Source organism: Meles meles, chromosome 5, assembly GCF_922984935.1.
Source record: "Meles meles chromosome 5, mMelMel3.1 paternal haplotype, whole genome shotgun sequence".
Classification (NCBI taxonomy): Eukaryota; Metazoa; Chordata; class Mammalia; order Carnivora; family Mustelidae; genus Meles; species Meles meles.
The window spans coordinates 76727165-76749572 of record NC_060070.1 but is presented as its reverse complement, the minus strand read 5'-3'; the positions used below and the strand labels follow the sequence as shown (position 1 = coordinate 76749572).

At 37.7% G+C, this 22408-nt stretch overlaps 1 long non-coding RNA gene across 1 annotated transcript in view; it reads right to left on the bottom strand.

The window, feature by feature from the left end:
* Positions 1–22408, bottom strand: part of LOC123942488 — a 158138-nt gene that overhangs the window by 133190 nt on the left and 2540 nt on the right. Inside the window, exon 2 of the long non-coding RNA XR_006818429.1 lies at positions 11627–11742. This is a non-coding gene — a long non-coding RNA (uncharacterized LOC123942488). The remainder of the gene's footprint in view (positions 1–11626; positions 11743–22408) is intronic.

Below are 22408 nucleotides of genomic sequence, written 5' to 3'. Positions count from 1 at the left end.
GTCAGTCTTTTGATATCGGTTGAGTCCTGCTTTGTGACCCAGTATGTGGTCTATTCTGGAGAAGGTTCCATGTGCACTTGAGAAGAATGAGTATTCTGTTGTTTTAGGGTGGAATGTTCTGTATATGTCTATGAGGTCCATCTGTTCCAATGTTTCATTCAATGCTCTTATTTCTTTATAAATTTTCTGCTTCGATGATCTGTCTATTTCTGAGAGAGGCGTATTAAGATCTCCTACTATTATTATATTCATATCAATATGACTCTTTATCTTGATTAATAGTTTTCTTATGTAATCGGGTGCTCCCATATTGGGGGCGTAGATATTTACAATTGTTAGATCTTCCTGGTGGATAGTCCCTTTAAGAATTGTGTAGTGTCCTTCTGTATCTCTGACTACAGTCTTTAGTTTAAAATCTAATTTATCTGATATGAGAATCGCTACTCCGGCCTTCTTTTGAGGCCCATTAGCATGAAACATGCTTCTCCATCCCTTCACTTTCAGTCTGGGTGTATCCTTAGGTTCAAAATGGGTCTCTTGTAGACAACATATGGATGGGTCCTGTCGTTTTATCCAATCTGCAACCCTGTGTCGTTTTATGGGCTCATTTAGGCCATTCACATTGAGAGTGATTATTGAGAGATAGGTTTTTATTGACATTGTGTTACCTTTGGAGTCTTTCTGTCTGTAGATTGTTTCTATATTTCTGTTCAATGATATTCTTAGGATTTTTTCTCTTTTATAGGACCCCCCCTCCTTAATATTTCCTGCAGTGTCAGCTTGGTGGTTGCATAGTCTTTTAAGCCTTGCTGGTCTTGGAAACTCTTTATCTCTCCATCCATTTTAAATGTCAGTCTTGCTGGATAGAGTATTCTTGGCTACATGTTCTTCTCATTTAGTACTCTGAATATATTTTGCCAGCCCTTCCTGGCTTGCCAGGTCTCTGTGGACAGGTCTGACGTTATTCTAATGGGCTTTCCTCTGTATGTAAGGAGCTTCTTTGTCCTAGCTGCTTTTAAGAGGGTCTGTCTTGAAACATAATTCCTCATTTTAACTATAAGGTGTCGCACGGACTTTCGAGAATCTAAAATCTTGGGGGGAAATCTCTCTGCCTCTAGTACATGAACGTTGTTTCCATTCGTGAGATTGGGAAAATTTTCATAGACAACTTCTTCCACTATATCTTCTAGACTTCTTTCTTTTTCCTCCCCTTCAGTGATTCCAATAATTCTGATGTTGGAATGTTTAATGGCATCATTTATTTCCCTGATTCTGTTTTCGTGGCTTCTGAGCTGTTTGTTCCAGGCTTCCTCCTGATCCTTTCTCTCTATCTGTTTGTCCTCCAGATCACTAATTCTATCTTCTGTCTCAGTTACCCTAGCTTTTAGAGAATTTAGATTAGATTGGAACTCATTGAGAGCATTTTAAACATCGTCTCTGGTGGCTTTCAGTTCTGCCCTAACATTGTGAACATCATCCCTGGTGGCATTCAGTTCTGCCCTAATCAATTCCGTTTGGTCATCCATGGCTTTCTCCAACCTATCTATTGCCTGGATAATTGTTAGTCTGAATTTCTTTTCCGACATATTGTCTATGTCGATAGCCATTAGCTCTGTTGCAGAAGGTCCATCCTCTGTATTTTTCTTCTGTTGGGTATTCCTCTTCCTAGTCATTTTGGTAAGAGATGACTGAAGAGATGCAGCTGGATGTATCGATTGTGGTGCAGTGAAGGTGCACCCTGGAACGCTTCTTTCACAGAAGACCAGAATCTGGGGCAAGGAAGTGTTTCATGTGTTTGAAGACTCTGAAGCTTGCTCATGGAAGCGGTCCTCAGAAGGGTTGCAGCTTTGGAGATCCCATTCTGAGCCTTCTCTTCTGTTTTCCCTCCTCTTCACAGATGAGCTCTTTTATTCTCAATGATTTAAAATAGCTTTTCTGTGCTAAGAATTCAAATATGCACGTCTCAATCCCAAGTCAATCCCCTGCAACCAAATTCACATAACCCAACTGCCTACTTAATATTTCTACCTCGGGTCCTTACAAACACCTATCCAAACGAAAACTTACTTTCTTCCTACCCACTACTCAAACTAAACCAAACCTAAGCCTGCTTTTGTCCTGTCTCTTTACTACCAAGTTCACTTGAATTAGGGAGGCAGGACAGAAGACCTTCTTTCTCAGGAACCCACAAGGAAAGTGTCTCATACAGTTACGTAGTTTGAACACTGTAGAGAGACACTTGCTGAGGCATGAATAGGGCTGAGATCTAGAAAGGCAAGACCCTTGGCATGGGGCCAAGGCTGCTGGAAGAAGGACGGGCTTTTATCTTTGCACAAAGGTGTTGTTAGCTGTCTAAGCCACTGCCCTAGGAAGTACCTGCTTCACATGGTGCTTTATTGCAATTCATTCACCAAAAGGTGCCCTTTTTCTAATTTTCAGAGAAAAGCAGCATAAGTTGCCAGAGGTCCTTTCTTCCTACATCTCTCTCCTCTCCCAAGAACTGAAATCTTTTTTTTTTAAATCTCATCTCAAAAGCTCTAAGGCCTCTTCTGACTTACTATATATTCTTCCAAATCTTTTATTCCCTGTGTCTTTCTATCCCCTCAAGGACTAGAAACTTGAGAATTAGAGACTCAAAAGTTGTTGACTTCCTTTTTTTAATGTAAGCAGTTGGGTTATCTTTTCCCGGAGGCAGTGAACACCGAATGTGCTAGCTGACGGAATGGGTGAAAGGGCAGGACCACCAGGAAATGCAGTGGAAAGAAAACCCCTCGGTTAATATTTCAAAATGTCATCTGCCATTGTGTGCACATAGATTAGTTCTAGAAGGCTACACACTTGTCTAAACTGTTAGCAGTAATTCCTCTCGGGAGTAAAATTTGGAGATGAGACCTGTATTTTTTGCTATATAAATTTCTGCACTGAAGTGTTTTTACAGAAGCTTATGCGACTTCTGCACATTTTTTTGAAAGGCTTACTTTTTTTCCCAGAGGAAAAATGCTCCAGTGTACTTTCAGTGATGGTATTCAGAATGACGATTTGTTTGTTCTTGTTTCTCCTGAGTGTTTTGCGGTACGTCCACCTCTCTGCATCAGAGAAAACTATTTTTAAGTTCTTGAATACTGGTTATAATTCTCACATTAATGTGAGTTATGGAAATGGCAGTAATAATTGATGGAAATAATATGGACTAAAATGTACATAATTTGCATAATTCAATATGATTTACTTCCCAGGTCCCACACTGGAATGCCAATTTCCCATTTCCTTTTTGCAGATGAGGAAGGGCCAATACTTAACAGATAACAAGCCTAAGTCCCAGACGGTGGCCCAAAGGAACAGAGCTAGGAGAGCTGGAACCAAAGTTTCAGTTCCCCAGATTTCAGTCCAGTATTATTTCTATTACAGAATATGCTTTCTCAGTTTGGGCTACTTCTTTCCTTTAGTCATAGAGGGACAATGCTGAGCAGAGATGGATTTACAGGAATGAGGTTTAAGCTTCAAGCGCCTAGTCTGCATGGGCCCTTCTAGGGTCCTGGGAGGGCCACGGCATTGGGTTCATATGGGCACATGATCTTGTAAAATGTGCAAAGTAACTTTTTTTTAATAGCAATTGATTAAGGCCACTGTCTCTTTCCTCTCCAGGTTCTCCTTATACTAGGTGGTATTGGTAGCCTTGTGCCTTTGAGGATATGAGTTAAGGAGCAGTTGATTAAGCTGATTGATACACACAATTTCAGTATATCATCATTTATATGGTTCACAGTTAAGTTCCATGAAAGTTATTGCCAGCTAGCTATCCCAGTGTAGGGACAGATTCTAAGAATATTCTTACTGTCCACTGTGTCAATTCTACTGGCCTCTTGACACAAGGTACAGAGCCAGAGGTTATTACATAGCTCAGTCTGACAGCATGTGGTGGTGGAGGTTGGAATTATGGGGCCAGAAGCTAATATGTAGAAAATTCTTCCCATCATCAAGTGCATAAAATTTTAACAGAGGGTTTGGTTTCCATCAAGATCTAGTCAAAAGAGATGCTTTCTCCTCTCAGGAATATATTTGAGAATGCAGTACAGACAATTATAAAAGCTCCACATTTTTTATAGTTTATGGTAGCTGTATGAAACAGAATATTTCAGGATTGCTAGGTTTGAAGGGAAGAGACCTGTAACTATACCAAAAATAGAGCAGGTCTGTAATAGTTCAATAGCATGACAAGAGGTTTCCTCAATTGACAGTGGTCGACAGCAGTCTGCATGTCATTACTAATAATGATGGTATTAAAATTTTATAAACTATAAATAATTTTTTAAATATCCAATCAACCCTAGAGCAAATTATTTTTCTATTCTTTCTACAGAATAAAATTGATATTTAATAAAGACGAAGTAAAAAAAAAAAAAAAAGGCAGTCAGACTACACAGCCAAAACAATATTTTAAGTGTTATAGAAGTGTGGCAGACAGCTAATTAATTTAAAATTGCTCTTTGGGGGGGCGGGTGCCTGGGTAGTTCAGTGGATTAAAGCCCTCTGCCTTCAGCTCAGGTCATGATCTCAGGGTCCTGGGATTGAGCCCCGCATCGGGCTCTCTGCTCAGCAGGGAGCCTGCTCCCCATTCTCTCTCTGCCTGCCTCTCTGCCTACCTGTGATCTCTGTCTGTCAGATAAATAAATAAAATCTTTAAAAATAATAAAATAAAATAAAATAAAATTGCTCTTTGGGGGCTTTTTAAGTTTTATTTATTTAAGCAATCTCTACACCTAACATGGGGTTTGAACTCCAATCCCAAGATCAAGAGTCATATGTTCTTCTGACTGAGCCAGCCAAGCACCCTTCCTCTTTTTAGACTTTTCTTTGGTATTTGTGACTTTGTGAGCTTTTATAAATGTACAACTTGTGTGATCTTTTTACATCTAATTTCACATTCTTTTTTTGAAAGACAGTCCCTCTGTGTATGCTTTGGAAAATTATTAAACTCAGATTCACCACTGATGGTGAACACAGTTTTAGATCTTCTTTTGATGCTTGCCTCTAGCAACTTTGTTAACTCTACATTTCACTGAGTTCCTATCCCACTTCTTCCTGCTTCTTCTCTCCCTCATCCTTGAAGGTAACATGCACAGAAGCCTTCCCAAGACACCTAGTTAGAATTAATTGTTCTTTGTTTCAATTTCCATAGCAGCAGGTATTTAATCTCTGTCATCATATTTATCAGACTCTGCTCTGGATTAGTTTACTCATCAAATACAACTTGAGGACCAATTATATGCCAGATTCTGTGCTGGGACTCAGTACCTCCCTTAGATCAGGACTTGCCCAGGCCCCTGTATTTTAGAAGGCCCTCAAGCCATTCCCCTCCAAATGGGCTAAGGATCTGCAAGGCAAAGGGGCATGCTCATCCAGAATCCTGATCTCCTTTCCTAGATCGTGTCTCAGGTACCTGGAATTCCAGAATTCCTAGCTTAAATCCAGAGTCTGCGTCTGTGCGGGCTTCTTCCACTGGCCCTTCATCCAGAGGGCTAACTTACCTCTGGGCTACTCACTCCAAGGGCCCAGGAGAATCTGCTATTGAACTGGGGGAGAGAATCCACAGAGCTTGGGTAAAAGGGCATAAGGCTGGCATGTCCACACACATTCATGTCACCCAATAATGGGAAAAGAAAGGAAGAAGCTACTAGCATGAATACTTATATTCATGCCCTGGACCCTACATATGTCAGTTATGGTCCTGCTAAGACTAGTTGTCTCTGTCTTGTTTTTATCTCAAAGATTCCAAAACCTTTTCTGTCTCCGTAAGTTTTTTTCATAGCATAACTAGGAAAAAAGAAATGCCCAATAGTTCCACTTTGTAAGTAATTAGGTCTAAACACCCTACTGGTAATAATTCACGTGGTGTCTGACAGACATCATATTGTTTCCCTCAAAAACGTAAAGTATCCTGAGGCTACCTGTGAATTTGTTAACAGATATCTGGAGTACTTGGATGCATAGTTTGAGAATCATGGTTTTATCCACTAGACTATGAGTTTCTTTGGAAAAAATGTTGTATTTCATTCCTCCTGGCAAACTGTATCTTTCAAAGATGACCACATTCTCAGTCCCACATGCTTTCCTAGAAACTTATCACTCCCTCAATGAGGTAGAAAATCTAACTCTCTTCCCTCCTGAATTTTGAGGGACAGGGGACTCACTTGTAATCAACAGAATGTAGCAACAAGGACACAGCTTGACTTGAATGGTTAGGTCATAAAAGGTGATTAGCTTCCACCTCGATAGCCAGAACATTTGCTCTGAACTGCCATGTAAAGGACACAACTGTGTTGAGGCCATCATGCTGCAAGGAAGTCCAAACTAGCCCACTCAGAGACACCCCATCGATAAACCCTGAAGCTGCTTGAAGGAAGATAAAGTCCTCAGTTCCTCCAACCCCCTTCTCTCCTAGGTCTGACCACTACCCTAGTGCAGCCACAAGAGACACTCAATGCCAGAACCATCCATCTGAGGCCTTCCTGAATTCCTGTCCCACAGAATCTGTGATCATAATAAAATGTCTGCTGTTATTTTAAACCATCAGTTTTGGGTGATTTCTTAGGCAGCAGTGGTAACTAGAAAACTCTTGGGGGAGGGAGCCTTAACAGCATGGTAATTTTTTTTTTTTTTTTTAAGATTTTATTTATTTGAGAGAGAGAGAGAGACTGAAAGAGCAGGAGTGGGAAGGAGAGGGAAAAGCAGGCTCCCCACTGGGCAGGGAACCCAATTTGGGGCTTGATCCCCAGGACCCTGAGATCATGACCTGAGCCAAAGGCAGATGCTTAACCAACCTAGCCACCCAGGTGCCCCAGCAGCATAGTATTTTGAGTACTATGGAGGTTCAGTAAATGCTCATCAAATTGAATATAGAAATGAAAATCTCAAAATATTGATTAATCTGAATTTCATTGATGATTGAAAAGAACAAAATTATAGATGTTTATTTTGAAAAATATGGGAACTTTGGTTAGATGTATACTGATGCCATGGATATCAGGGTTTGAGTTTCCTCAGAGTTTTCATAAATCAATCCCTTAGATGAGTCTGTTTCCTTGCCTTTTGTTTTTGTCCCCTTAAAGGGCAGGGAAAGAATTCTAAACACTCATTTGCAAACTTGCTATAACATGAGGTCACCATAGGGGTTGTACATGCTGAATTTTCCATTCTAGTTAATTGAGGATTTTAATTAGTCAATTCGGACTAAGCAAGGTACTACTATAATTGGTGGATTCCAAAGGCAGCCATCTGTTCCCTTTGTGAATATTAATACTATATCATGGAGAGTCTAGCAAGAAGAATTTGTCCAGTAGGAATTTTCTTAACACTAGCAAAAGGTGAGTGCTTCAGAAATAAAAAGGAAGAGTGAGGAGAGCAAACAGACTAAAATTTAAAAAAGAAAAGAAAAAGACCAGGGAGAAAAGAAACAATCAAATTATTTGGTATGTTAAGTGAATCAACTGAATTTAACCTGAGACGTCTGTTTGTGCCTGGTGTTGTTTTTCATTGGAGTGGAGGGAGGTAATTAAAATGCCATGTAGCTGCTTGCCTTGTATGCATTTCTAAGCATAATTCAAACTCTTATGAATCTGTCCTCTCAAAGAAATGGCTGATTATAGAAACAGAACAAAACCTCTTTGATCCCTCTTGTGATACAACTAGGTCATGAGAAGCCGAATTCCAAATATATTCTGTTTTGAATGACTCTTCGTGGAAAGTCTGACTTGGGGAGGTTTTGAAATGAACAAAGACAGAAACCAAGGCAGAATATAAAGCAAAAAGACTTGTTGGCATGAAAAAAAAAACACCAACTCTGCAAAGGTTACCTAAATGGACTTCTTGTTAACAACGACTTGTTTTCTAACTTCCTTCAAAATAGATTTTTTCTAACGAACAGTGCCTTAAAGGTATAATAATAGGTATCAGGGGTGTGTAAAGATAGATGAATTGATTGTGCCATGCGAAAACCCATAATATCTTGGGTACTTGTGGGGAAAAAAAGTATGGAATACTTATGAGTTTCTTATAAACTTCAACCTGTTTTGCTAGGGGTTTTATTATTTAAAACACATAAATGTATGTTTGTATTCTAATCAGAGGAACTTTTGTGCTTTTGGAATTAGTTGTGTCTCTCTCTAAAACAAAAACGTAATCAAAATATCTTGTGGAGAACCTAAGATTTTTTTAACAGTTCCTGCAAAAGAATATGATTAGGGGCACCTGGGTGGCTCAGTGGGTTAAAGCCTTTGCCTTCGGCTCAGGTCATGATCCCAGGGTCCTGGGATGGAGCCCCACATCTGGCTCTCTGCTCAGCGGGAGGCCTACTTCCCCCTCTCTCTCTGCCTGCCTCTGCCTACTTGTGATCTCTGTCTGTCAAATAAATAAATAAAATCTTAAAAAAAAAGAATATGATTAGGATGAGGCTATATATCCATTAAGGTTTTCTTCCCCTTGCAAAGGACAGGCAACCATATACAAACTGGCTTAAAAACAAAAGGGACCCAATGGCTCATAAAACAGTAAGATTCAGCGTTGAGACTGGTTTCAGGTATAGCTCAGTCAGGAACATGGCTCTCTTTGCCTACAATTTCCTTGGTTTTGCCCTTCTTTATAATGCCATCTTCGGGCATCCTTCAGAATTCCAAAACAGCCTCCCAGGAAGGAGGGTTTCATGTGTTCTCACATCTCAGTATGCTCCCTGGTTGATCAATCCCAGCGGTCTGGGTATACATAATCCTAGAGCAAGCACAAGGGGCACGTTCTGATTGGTTGGTCTATCCCAATTCAGGGTGTCCCCCCGGACTAGAATCAGTTCAATCTCACCTCAGCTAATGGCTATGACCTGGTCATGGGTGTGGCTCTTCAAAGGAAAATTTGAGAATTGTCACTTGGGGGGCAAGGGGTAAATAGGTACTGGGAAGATAACTAGTGTTCACTCCAGGTAGTTCTCATCAACTGTCAGACTATTTTCTGGATGAGTATAACTATGTGAAAGTATATGATTTTCATCAGAGAAAATAATCCTTCTATTTTAAATTATATTTATAAAATGTAGAAATATTGAGTTTATCAGAAACAAAGGATCAAATTAGCAAAGATTTCAACCAAGGGAAATGGTTTACGACAATAGTTTTGATTCTTTTAAAAACTACTTATGTGTAATAGGTGCTGTGCTAGATTCTAGACACCAAGGATCTCTTTACTATTTCTACACTAATTCTACATTACAAAAAAAAAAAAAAAAAATTACCTATCAAACAAACAACAAAACTATTCATTTGTCTTTCCATTTTAAAGATTAATCAAAAACACATAAATTATTAGAAATCCTAAGAGGTTCAAAAATGACATACATGTTAAGAAATCCTAAAAGGTAAAAAATGAAACTCTGAAGACAGCTGAAATACTGAAACTTTAAAGACAAGTGACATTTTTATTAGTGATATCCAGAGTCTTTGCGATATAAATAAATATGTTATTTATCATTGTGATATAAATATCCATATAGAGAGATATTTTGTGATATAAATCACTGTGATATAAATCATTGTGATATAATCATTGTGATGTAAATATATTATTGTGATATAAATAAATATGTTATTCAGTTGCCTAAAAAGTGTTATTAAAGATTAAAATAAAAGGTATGTATGTGATCATTCTGGGCTTTTAAAAATAATGACTTTTTTTCCAAAAAAAATATTTGTGACTACTATTGTGACTCACTGGTGATAAAAGGGCCCCAGATTGGGAACAATAATCGTAAGATAAAACAAAAATGAAACAAAACAAAGAAGTGTAGGCACTAACACATAAATCATATAAATCCTATACACTGCTGCTGATAAATTTAAAGCTCACTTCTCCACTAAATCATTCTCTACCACTCTGACAAAGGGCCCGCAAGTTTCTCATTTGCCATTTAATTTCCTACAGGCGTCAGACGGAGCCATTCTGACTCAATCTGAGCTCAACCTTCAATTGCTTCTTCATCATATGACCTAAGGGTGCCGTTGGGTATGCAGTATGCAGAATTAACCTTAAGAATTAACATCTTTAGTATTCAAGTAGTTCATACCACTCACAAATTTCTAACAAAGAATAGCCTGTATTTTATACTAGTTGAAAACCTAGCAGAAGTGTGCACAGGACTAGCCAAGCACACAGTTGACCTTGTATCAGCAATGAATGCATGCTGAGCACCCACTTCCCACTTTTCATATTTCCATCCTGCCCCCACACAGACAACCTCTGTTCGGATGAGCATTTTTACTAAATATTTCACCTCCCACAAAGCAATAGTGTATAAGATTTATATAATTAATGTTTTTAAGGGACTGTTAGAGCCTTGTCTGAAAGATGCCTTTGAAGAAGAAAGGATTGTTGATACTGTGATGTCCTGGATTTTTATCCTTATCAAGACTGCTTCTATGAGGAAAAGCTACAGAAATGATTGATGGGACCATTTTCATTCAGCACAGTTACAGGTGGTGAAACACTGCTGTGGGACTCAGGCAAGAATATGTCCCTTGGCGACAACAGTACACACATGTATCCTGTCAATCACTAGGAATGCAGGTACCATACTTTATAGACCAGGGATAATGTTAATTCCATCCTGCTTACAGTGTGCTTTGTAATGATAAAGTTCAAGGAGATTTACAAGAACCATAATTTAGCAAGGTGTGAAATGAAAGCTATATATAGGAAAACTGATACATTTTGAAAAATTCCGACATTATCTTTATTCACCCATTAACCAAGAAGAGTTGACATTCGGTTTCAGTGGTACAAATGCATTTCCCCATACAGACTATTTTTGTTGTTATTTAGGGAAGAAGGAAAAGGAAACTGACCTTCATTGAGAATACACAATGGACTATATATATTGCTAGGAGATTTCATGTTATTTATCTTATTTGATCTTTAAAACAACTGAGTGATGTATCTTTTACAGCTGAAACTAAGTCTTAGAAGAAAAATTAATTATGGCTAGGATAACACAGGCTACCAAGTGACAGAGCCAATAACTTAAGTCTGTATGATTCCAAAGTCCGCATGATTCCTAAGCCATTGCTCTTTCCAATATACATAAAACAGGGAAGAATAAACACCACCAGTCTAATGCAGGGTCGGGAAGAATAAACACCACCAATCTAATACAGTTGACCCTTGATCAACATAGGGGTTAGGGGTGCTAACCCTTACATAGTAAAAATTTGCATATAAGTTTTGACTCTCCAAGAACATAACAACTAGTAGCCTAATGTTGACCAGAAACTTTACCAATAACAATTAGCACAAATTTTGTATATGTATTATATACTCTATTCTTATAATAAAGTAAGCTAGAGAAAAGAAAACATTATAAAAATCAAAAGAGGGGCGCCTGGGTGGCTCAGTGGGTTAAAGCCTCTGCCTTCAGCTCAGGTCATGATCCCAGAGTCCTGGGATCGAGCCCCCATCGGGCTCTCTGCTCTGCGGGGAGCCTCTCTCTCTGCCTGCCTCTCTGCCTACTTGTGATCTCTGTCTGTCAAATAAATAAATAAAATCTTTCAAAAAATAAATAAAAATCAAAAGAAAGAGAAAATATACTTACAGTACTGTACCATATGCATAAAAAATAATCCACACATAAATGGATCTGCACCGTTGAAACCCATGTTGTTACAGGGTCAACTGTAGTTTCTTTCTTCTAGGAGCTTGTCCATACCTCTGCAAAGAATAGAAGAAACATAACTTTTTCAAATAAATTATTCTTAAACACCCATGGAGTTTTCTCATAAAATGCCAGTCTCATTTCTCTTTTCCATCCCTGACCTGTGGACTAGCATCTACAGTTTAGCATTTTAGCATTATTTACATTAAGTCTCTATTTTAAAATGATATCTGATTTATACCTACCCCTGCCAATCAGACACACACACTACCTCCAACACTTCCACAATTAACGGGCTCAGTAATGTCATTACTATGGCAGGAACTCCAAAAAGAAAGAAAATTAATGGGTCCATTAGCAAGGACAGAAATAATATACGACAAAACAGGAATGCCTTCAGGTAGCTTGGATGGGCAGGCAGACTCAAGGAGCTGGCCCTCAAGCCAAAAATACATTAACCCTCTGAAGACTAGAATTTGAAAAAAAAAAAAATAGCAAATCATTTAAGCCTGCAAACATCCTTTTCCTAGAGTGCCTGGGTGTCTCAGTTGGTTGAGCAACTGCCTTTAGCTCAGGTCATCATTCTGGAGTCCCAGGGCTGAGTCCCACATCGGACTCCCTGCTTCTCCCTCTGACCTTCCCCCTCACGCTTGCTTGCTCTCATTCTCTCTCTCTCCCTCAAATAAATAAAACAAATCTTTAAAAAAGAATCCTTTTCCTAAAATACACATTCTTTTTTTAAAAGATTTTATTTATTTATTTGACAGAGAGAGAAATCACAAGTGGGGGGGGGAGCAGGCTCCCTGCTGAGCAGAGAGCCCGATGTGGGGCTCCATCCCAGGACCCCAGAATCATGACCTGAGCTGAAGGCAGAGGCTTTAACCCACTGAGCCACCCAGGCACCCCCTAAAATACACATTCCTACTAAGAGGCATCTAACATTCCCAATTTAGGGACAATTCAGACTGTTTTCCCTTAGGGACAATTCAGACTGTTGTCTGTTGGTTAAGCACCCGCCTTCAGCTCAGGTCATGATCCCAGGGTGCTAGGGACTGAATCTGGCCTGCCTGGGGCTCCTGCTCAGTGAGGAGTCTGCTTCTCCCTCTGCCCCGCCCCAAGCCCAACCCCTCCTTCCTGCCCTCACTCATGCATGCTCTCTCTCCTGCAAAAGATAAGAAAATCTTTAAAATTAAAAAAAAAAAAAAAGACATTGAGAAAACGATTCTAAAGTATAAGCATTTTTTTTTTTTCTAAGTAATCTCTACACCCAAGCTGGGGCTGGAATGTGTAAGTCCAAGATCATGAGTTGCAAGCTCTACCAACTATATAAATAGTTGAAGGGATACACAAAATGCAGTATTACATACAACAGACTACTGTTCAGCATAAAATCATGACACATACTACAACATGGATGAGAACATGCTAACAAAACAAACTGAAATAAATACATATGTATATTTTTAATATATGAGACAAACATTAAGTGCCTTGGTTTATATTTAGCAGCTTTGACTCAGTAATAAAAAGAAAAAAGACAACTATCTCAAGAGAAAAGTTAAGTATAATTTAAATAATTTAACAGTCACAAAAAAAATATAAAATTAGTCATTAAGATTACAAAAAAAGACTAACATCATTAATAATAAAAACTAACATGAAAATGATAGATAGTATTTCACCTATCAGGCTGGCAACTATGGAACTATCTACTGTTGATGATGATTCAGAAAAATGAATATTCTTGCACACTGCTGGCAGAGCTGTAAGTTGGTTCAACTGTTATTAAAGGTAATTTGGCAGGAAATATCAAAACTGATTACAATTTGAATGCTCTTTGGTCATCTGATTCTATTCTTGATAATTTAGACTACAAATAAAACATGTGCACATTTTTTTTTACCTATAAGTTTTCTCTAAACTTCAGCATTGTTCATAATGGAAAAAAGTTGTAAACATTTAAATGCCCAATAAGAAACAGCTAAGTAAATTTATGATACATCCATACCAAAGACGACTACACTATCGGGGAAAAAAGAAAAAAGATGTTATGCACTATTTAATAAAGTAGAGGAAATGTTCACTATACTAACTTAGGTTTAAAAAGCAATCTACCAAATAGCATTAGGCAAAATGACTTCATGTTTTGTGAAAATGAAAAAATATATAAAATTGGAAGGATAATCATCCTTATAACTAATGTGATTGATTATCAGGTTAAATGGCAATTTAAATGTTACTGCTAACTCAATTTACTAATTTTTCTGCAATAATCATATATTGGTACTATAATATAAAAGAATAAAACATGGTTTCAATTTCAATAAAAATAAAAGGTAACAAGGAAGTTGGTACCCTATGCTCAGGACCCACAGTTAATTAGCTAAAATATCTGTCTCTTTTCATGTGTCAAGCATATTACCAAGCACTTGACACCCATTATTTTATATGTTCCTTACCCTTTATTAGGTATCATTAACCCCTGAGGTCCTAGTTTCAGAAAGGACTGTGCTCAAGGCCATGTGTCTAGTGACAGAGTTGGGAATGACCCCTTAGTGTCTGAAGCCAAAGTTTATATCCAACCACAAACATTCCTGTTGTTAAGTAGTTAGGCTTTTTGAATGTAAACCCTCAAAATAAACAAACAAAACACACACACACACACACACACACATCCAAACCAAAACAAAAAAACTACTAGGTATCACATAGCTGCTATGAGATTTGGCACTCCAAACAATACATGTATAAGTGATCTTTGGGAAACAAATTTTTCTCAAGCTGCACATTGCTTCTACCTGTTTGCACTGGCTGTATCTGTGTCACATGCATCTTTTTTGGAGGCCATATCCAGTAATGGGTAAGAGCACTGGCCCAGTTGTGGATTTCTGGAGTCAAGTGGTAGACTCTGCCACTTATTACCCATAAACCCTTGGGCAGTTATTTAACCTCACTGGGTCTGATTTCTCACCGGTAAAATAAAGATGATGATTGTCCTACCTCAAGGAGTTCCGGTGAGGATTAAAGAAATGAAGCCACATCTTTCTTATACACTAACAATGAAAATACAGAAAGGGAAATTAGAGAATCGATTCCATTTACTATAGCACCAAGAACCATAAGATACCTGGGAATAAACCTAACCAAAGAGGTAAAGGACCTGTACTCGAGGAACTACAGAACACTCATGAAAGAAATTGAAGAAGACACAAAAAGATGGAAGACTGCTCCATGCTCTTGGATTGGAAGAATAAACATTGTTAAAATGTCTATACTGCCTAGAGCAATCTATACTTTTAATGCCATTCCGATCAAAATTCCACCAGTATTTTTCAAAGAGCTGGAGGAAATAATCCTAAAATTTGTCTGGAATCAGAAGAGGCCCCTAATTGCTAAGGAAATGTTGAAAAACAAAAACAAAACTGGCGGCATCACGTTACCCGATTTCAAGCTTTACTACAAAGCTGTGATCACCAAGACAGCATAGTACTGGCATAAAAACAGACACATAGACCAGTGGAATAGAGTGGAGAGCCCAGATATGGACCCTCAACTCTATGGTCAAATAATCTTCGACAAAACAGGAAAAAATATTCAATGGAAAAAAGACAGTCTCTTCAATAAATGGTGCTGGGAAAACTGGACAGCGATATGTAGAAGAATGAAACTTGACCATTCTCTTACACCATACACAAAGATAAACTTGAAATGGATAAAAGACCTCAACGTGAGACAGGAATCTATCAGAATCCTAGAGGAGAACATAGGCAGTAACCTCTTCGATATGAGCCACAGCAACTTCTTTCAAGATATGTCTCCAAAGGCAAAGGAAACAAAAGCAAAAATGAACTTTTGGGACTTCATCAAGATCAAAAGCTTCTGCACAGCAAAGGAAACAGTCAACAAAACAAAAAGGCAACCCACGGAATGGGAGAAGATATTTGCAAATGACAGTACAGACAAAAGGTTGATATCCAGGATCTATAAAGAACTTCTCAAACTCGACACACACAAAACAGATAATCATATCGAAAAATGGGCAGAAGATATGAACAGACACTTCTCCAATGAAGACATACAAATGGCTATCAGACACATGAAAAAATGTTCATCATCACTAGCCATCAGGGAGATTCAAATTAAAACAACATTGAGATACCACCTGACACCAGTTAGAATAGCCAAAATTAGCAAGACAGGAAACAACGTGTGTTGGAGAGGATGTGGAGAAAGGGGAACCCTCTTACACTGTTGGTGGGAATGCAAGTTAGTGCAGCCACTTTGGAGAACAGTGTGGAGACTCCTGAAGAAATTAAGAATAGAGCTTCCCTATGACCCTGCAATTGCACTGCTGGGTATTTACCCCAAAGATACAGATGTAGTGAAAAGAAGGGCCATCTGTACCCCAATGTTTATTGCAGCAATGGCTGCGGTCGCCAAACTGTGGAAAGAACCAAGATGCCCTTCAGCGGATGAATGGATAAGGAAGATGTGGTACATATACACAATGGAGTATTGTGCCTCCATCAGAAAGGATGAATACCCAACTTTTGTAGCAACATGGACAGGACTGGAAGAGATTATGCTGAGCGAAATAAGTCAAGCAGAGAGAGTCAAGTATCATATGGTCTCACTTATTTGTGGAGCATAACAAATAACATGGAGGACATGGGGAGATGGAGAGGAGAGGGAGTTGAGGGAAACTGGAAGGGGAGATGAACCATGAGAGACTATGGACTCTGAAAAACAACCAGAGGGTTATGAAGGGGCGGCGGGGGGTGGGGGGGGGGGGTGGGAGGTTGAGGAACCAGGTGGTGGGTAATAGGGAGGGCACGTACTGCATGGAGCACTGGGTGTGATGCCAAAACAATGAACACTGTTATGCTGTAAATAAACAAATAAACGAATAAAAAAAAAAAGAAATGAAGCCACATAGTGCTTTGTTAGCTAACTGACACAAAGAAAGCACTTGTGAAATGGTAGCTATTCTAATCATTAATGAAATCGCTGGATGGTAAACTCCCCCCCCCACACACACAAAAAATCACATGTCACATTGCTTTTGAATTCCCTAAAGAGCTCACTAGATGATTGACCAGTAGATTGAAGCTGGATGTAAGGTAATATCCTATGCCAAATCTCAGCACTACAAGTTTTCCACTCTGATTCAATAATTCAATAATAACCCAACCTTGTTAACCTTTGTTCACTAATAGGAGCTCTTTTACTCTTACCTGCCATGCACTGACAAAGAAAATCACTATTTTAAGGCTGTCTTGCGTTTCTTTTTTAAACATTACTGTTGTTTATTGATTGAATATTCAATGTTTAAATGCAAGTGACTTTCACTTCCATAGGGCCTTTCAGGGAAGAATGTAAATTTATGAGTCTAGAAACAGTTAAAGGACACCTTAATTGTAAAATCCCTACGGCACCCTGTAGAAACGTAACTGTAACTTACTTTTTTCTTTCAGCAAGAAAGTAGCAGGAAAGAATCAAGGCTCAATCGTCCACTGCAAGTACCTGATCTGGGTAAATCTGTGATAATTTGCTGTGTTCATGTACCACAGTTACTCTCAAGTTAATGAAGTTGAAAAAATCTCACTTTTAGAAAGTTCTCTTAAACCTTGAGAGTATAACTGTGCTGAATTTAATAATGACATGGCAGATTTTTAAACAAATCTATAAATATTGATGTGCAAGTCATGGCATAATTCTGTGAATACTCCACAAAATAGACAGCAAACACATTCTTTCATCTAAAGTGGGTCATATTAAATAAACCCAAGAAATGTAATTAAATACTATGGGTTTCCCAAAGGCCAAGTTAACAGTCCTGACAATTCTCTTCCAGTGGCCAAAGACTTAAACAGAAAAACAAGGAGTATCAAAAATTCCATTTAGAAACACAAATTTTCCTGGAATTTTTCTTCTACTGCGATGTTTTCAATTCAAATTAGTGATGACAAAACAAGGAAGAAACACGATTGGATCAATCTAATTAATTATGGATCTTGCGGGCAGGCAAGAGTCTCCGCAATGTGGCTACAACCTAATTCATGTCCCCCAGACAACTCTCTCCCTTCTGCCCACCTCTCCTCCATATTCTTCACTCTAGCTAAGGATTATTTCTTTCCCTAAGAATGACCTACATCTTTAGCCTCTATGTATCTTTGTAAATGCTGCTCCCTCTCCAGGAAAGTATGTTTAGGATTGTTGCTATTCCAGACATCTTTTAAGACTGCTCAAATGCCACTTTTTCTTTTAATCCTACGATTGCACCAAAGGATTGATATAGGATTAGACAACACTCCTCATAATGTCTGACAGCAATACAAAGACATCTCAGTAAACGTAGTATCTAAATGAAAATTGTGCTTTTTATATAAGTGGAAATTGAAGACAAAAATCTTTGGGTCACCCCCACCCTTCCAACAGGATCGTTGCCTCTAATCCTACACAAAAATTTTGGAACGACCACTGATGAAATCACCCTCTAAAAATTAATTTTTCACTTTATGCCACAGCATGCAGATTTCTTTCTCTTTGGCCTTGAGTAAATCCCATCTTGTGTAACAGTCCTTTGTGTTTAGACTCCTGTATTATTTCTCCTGCTATTTCTGGAGAGTGGGAATTTGGTCTCATTCACCAGGTATTACCCACACTGCTTAGCAGGGAAAAGCTCAAAGTAGGTATTTAATACCTCAGTGGTCTGGAAATGAGAACAAATTTAAGAGAGACACAGTCCAAAAATTCAGGCATGATTAATAACTGAGTCTTACTACTTTCAAGTATACAAACTAACAATTCTGTTAGTGATCTGTGTTCATACTCTCTTTGGTTTCATTTTTAGATCATTTCCCCACAGTTCTGCTTATTTAGCCCCTACTGCGATGTTCCACATAGTAGTTCTCAAACTACATTTTTGAATGAGAACAGTATTTCATTGTTAAAATCAAAGTGTAGACATTCTTTTCCCAATTCACACAAAAACATTGTTATCGTTAGAATTTTTCAATTTTAAATTTTGTTCACAGCTTTGTTATCACAACTGGAATCTATGTAAACAAATATATAGTTTATTTATCAATATTTCATGGGTTCACACAAATAGAACATGATTTTTGAGGTGTTTCCCCTGAACACCAGAGAGACTCACTCTCCCAATCCTTTAATATAACTATCTTATTCCCCTTGCACCAAGAGATTCAAAACACTAAAGTCTGCTTTTCCAAGTGTGTACATTTTTAAAATTGAAGGAACTGATTTAAAAATATAGATGACAGAATAGACAAGAGATAAGGTATTTCAATATCTAAAATAAACTTAAATATAATGAATGCAATTTTCAGATAGAGAAAATACAAAACCTACAAAATTTGTAAATTCCATGTTACAAATGGTGGTTTAATTACACAATGCAACGTCTTCCTCTATGACTTGAACTACTGGTCTGTGCCAGATATTACCATAGTCTGTTATATATTAACAATCAAGTCATGTCAATTTAAAAACTTTTAATTATTTCGCGCTTTTTATATGCTATCTGTATACAGATTCTTCGGTCTACTTATAGATGGATAAACACTTAAGTGTCCATAAACACCATTTGTATGGGTTTTCTATTTGCTGTCCATATCTTGACCTATTTTCAGACTTAATTAATTAATATGTTCCTGTTGAGACTATTCTAACAAAATCCTGATAGCCAGCCTTGAGAAGTAAACTTTACAATGCTCTGAGTTTTGATTCATGCATGATTCAATGACGCCCTAGGATTCTCAGGTTAAAAGTGCTACGGAAACACCTTTATTACATATTCAAGGTGCACATTTCTTACATATTCAAGGTACACCTTTTTTACATATTCAAAGCACAGTACACAGCCTTTTCCATCCTACAGCTGAGCATGTTTGCTCTCTGCTAAGCACCACAACATTCTGTTTTCAAAGAGGATGCACTGCCTTGATGAATGTTGCAGTTCCTAAGAGAACTGTTATTTTTTTTAAGTATTCATATCCTAGAAATGGAATGAGCTATTACTTAAGACCAAAATCTATCTCTAAAAAATATTTCTATCTCCAATGCCCACAATACATTATTACATTAAATTATTTTGAAGGGTATAGGCAGAAAAATTTTAAAACTTCTGTGTTTTGTCTTTCAACCAACAGATCCCCAGAGTTAGTTAAATTTGTATCTGCTAGAACCAATATAGTCCTGTCTGGCAGGGGGCACAGGGGGAACTTGCTATTTTTCTATGTTTCTCATAAAGTATGTACTTCAATAGGTTTGCAAAGCATGAAGGTCCAAAAATAGCCTGCTATTTTTTTTTCCCCACAGAAAATCTAAAATTAGCAACATCTTATTTCCAATCTAGGAGAGTTCCCCTCCCCAAAAAGTCATCTATCAATTTTAAAATAAGCAGACAAGGGCATAAAATGTACACATATCTAATAATATTTCCAATGAAAGTATTATGGAAATATAGGTGTTCATCTGCATCCTAGAGAGAAATAATTTTACTCATATTCTTCACAGCATTGGGTACTTAAAAACCTATAGTGTTTCTCTCTTTCACTCTCATCAAATAATGCCAACCAGCCAGTTCCAGTAATCTTTTATTTAATTTTTTTTCTAAAACTGGAAGCAAACACTTTCCTATGGAGAATTCAGATTTTTGTAACTGTTTGAGGTACTGGTCCTATTTATGTCAATTAATAAACTTGAGAGCTTAGTAGATGGCTCATTCAGATATTAGGAGATAAACTACTGTCTTCATTTATACATAATATGAATGTTCATGTTGTAATTAATACAGATACTTGGAAGGGAATTTTAGATAAAGTAAATAATTTTTTTTAGATAAAATAAAAATTTTAAAGTCTGTGAAAAAAGCAGTTATGTAGTTTTAAAAGTCAGCTACTGGATAAAGTTTTTCTTTTTTGAAAAACAGATGTGCTTCCTCTTTTCTGGTTACAAGAATTAGAAAACTCACTATGATTCTCTTTCTGACTTGGCTGCCAGGAAGCTCAGAGCTAAACTAAGATCCCATTAACAGTAAATGCTTTTCCAGCTTTTAAATTCATGGTTGTTTATTGCTATTTTATTACGCTAATGAATTTAAATTCTATATATGTGGAAAGAAGCAAGGAAATCATTAATTTCAAAAAGATTTTCAGTTCAAACCATTTATTGTGTACCCCCTACTCCAGAGGATTCCGAAGTAGTCAGTTAAAAGATTAAAAAAAAAAATATATCCATAAGAGAAGTGAATGTATCTAACCATACCCTTAAAGAGGAAAAAAAAAAAAAAAGAATTCCAGTCAAACCGACTTCAAGAAAATAAAAATTCAAAAGAATCTCCTTGAAAAAAACCCTGCCAATATCAATTTAACCCTCACAAAGAAGCTGACAGAGTGAGTGTAGGTATCTTTTGGCTGTGGCTTACAGGGGTATGGAATACTAGTTACTTAATTATACAACCTTCTCCTCAAGGGTCCAGCAATAAAACCAGATTTCATTCTTCGGCATGTGCTAAGAACTAATAACACCATTAATGAAATAAAAGCTCTTAAATAAATTACCCCTTAATAACAGAGATCAATTTAAACATTCTAACTCCAAAGAAAGGAGGCTTTGGGTCTAAGATTTCCAACCTCAGAGTTTTCGATGTAACAAATAAATAGCACCTATTGGGGTGAGCCAAGAAATATGATGCACTTTATGTGACCAAGCAAGAATAATTGTTAACTAGTAAAGCAGTTCCTTTTTATAGTTGACTTCAAGGTTGGTGGGCCTAGTTTGCCCTTGCTTTCTGCTTTGTTTTACTTTACTGGCTTGCTAATATGTATCCTGTATTACGTGACCCTAGGTTGGCCTGCCTTCTGCCAGCCTGATGTTGAGAAAGGTATTAAAATTTACAAGGATCTTGCCCTTGCCCTCCACCCTCAGGGTGCAGCTTTTTCACACACTTTAAAGCACTGCCAGCTCACAATAGCCTTGCAGTCGGGGAGGGCAGCCCAACAAAGCTGCCCACAGATGCACGTGCTTGTCACCTGCCCCAGCAATTGCAAATAGACTACCACTTCTCAGAGCAACCTGTTTGTCTTCCCTTTGCAAGAGAAAGCTCGTAAATAATTAAAATATATATTTCAGACAGGCCCAAAGTTGGATTTCTTAATTTGAACTATAGCACATAGGCTTCTCAGACTAACATAGGCTTTACATAACAGAGCTGCCTACAATTTCACTGAAAACCAAGTTAAACCATTTTTTTAAAGTGGTATCATGCCTTGGTGACTTTCTAAGAGAAACCAAACATTGGAATGGCAGACAGACACTTTTTAAGTAACTGTAAAGAGCATCTTAAAGGATTCAGAGAGGTTACAAATAGCAAAGTATGTGACAATTAATCTTGAAACATTAGAGTGCCCTAATGAAAAAAAAGCAGACCAAGATTTTTTTTTTTTTTTAAATCCTAGGTTCCTTCCCTAAATGGCGCAAGGAGAATTTCAGAATTACAGCAAGTAAGCACTTCATTATTCTGTGCAAGAAAACCCATGTTTTGTGGGACAATAAAAAACTAAGTCAAGATCGCCAAACTTAGAAACACAGGTACAAAAATTGTAATTTAAACAGCTGCAAAATTAAATGGGTAGAAGAGTTGGAAGGGGGATCAAGGCCATTGAGCCTGATGTTTCCGCATCTTGGCATTCTACA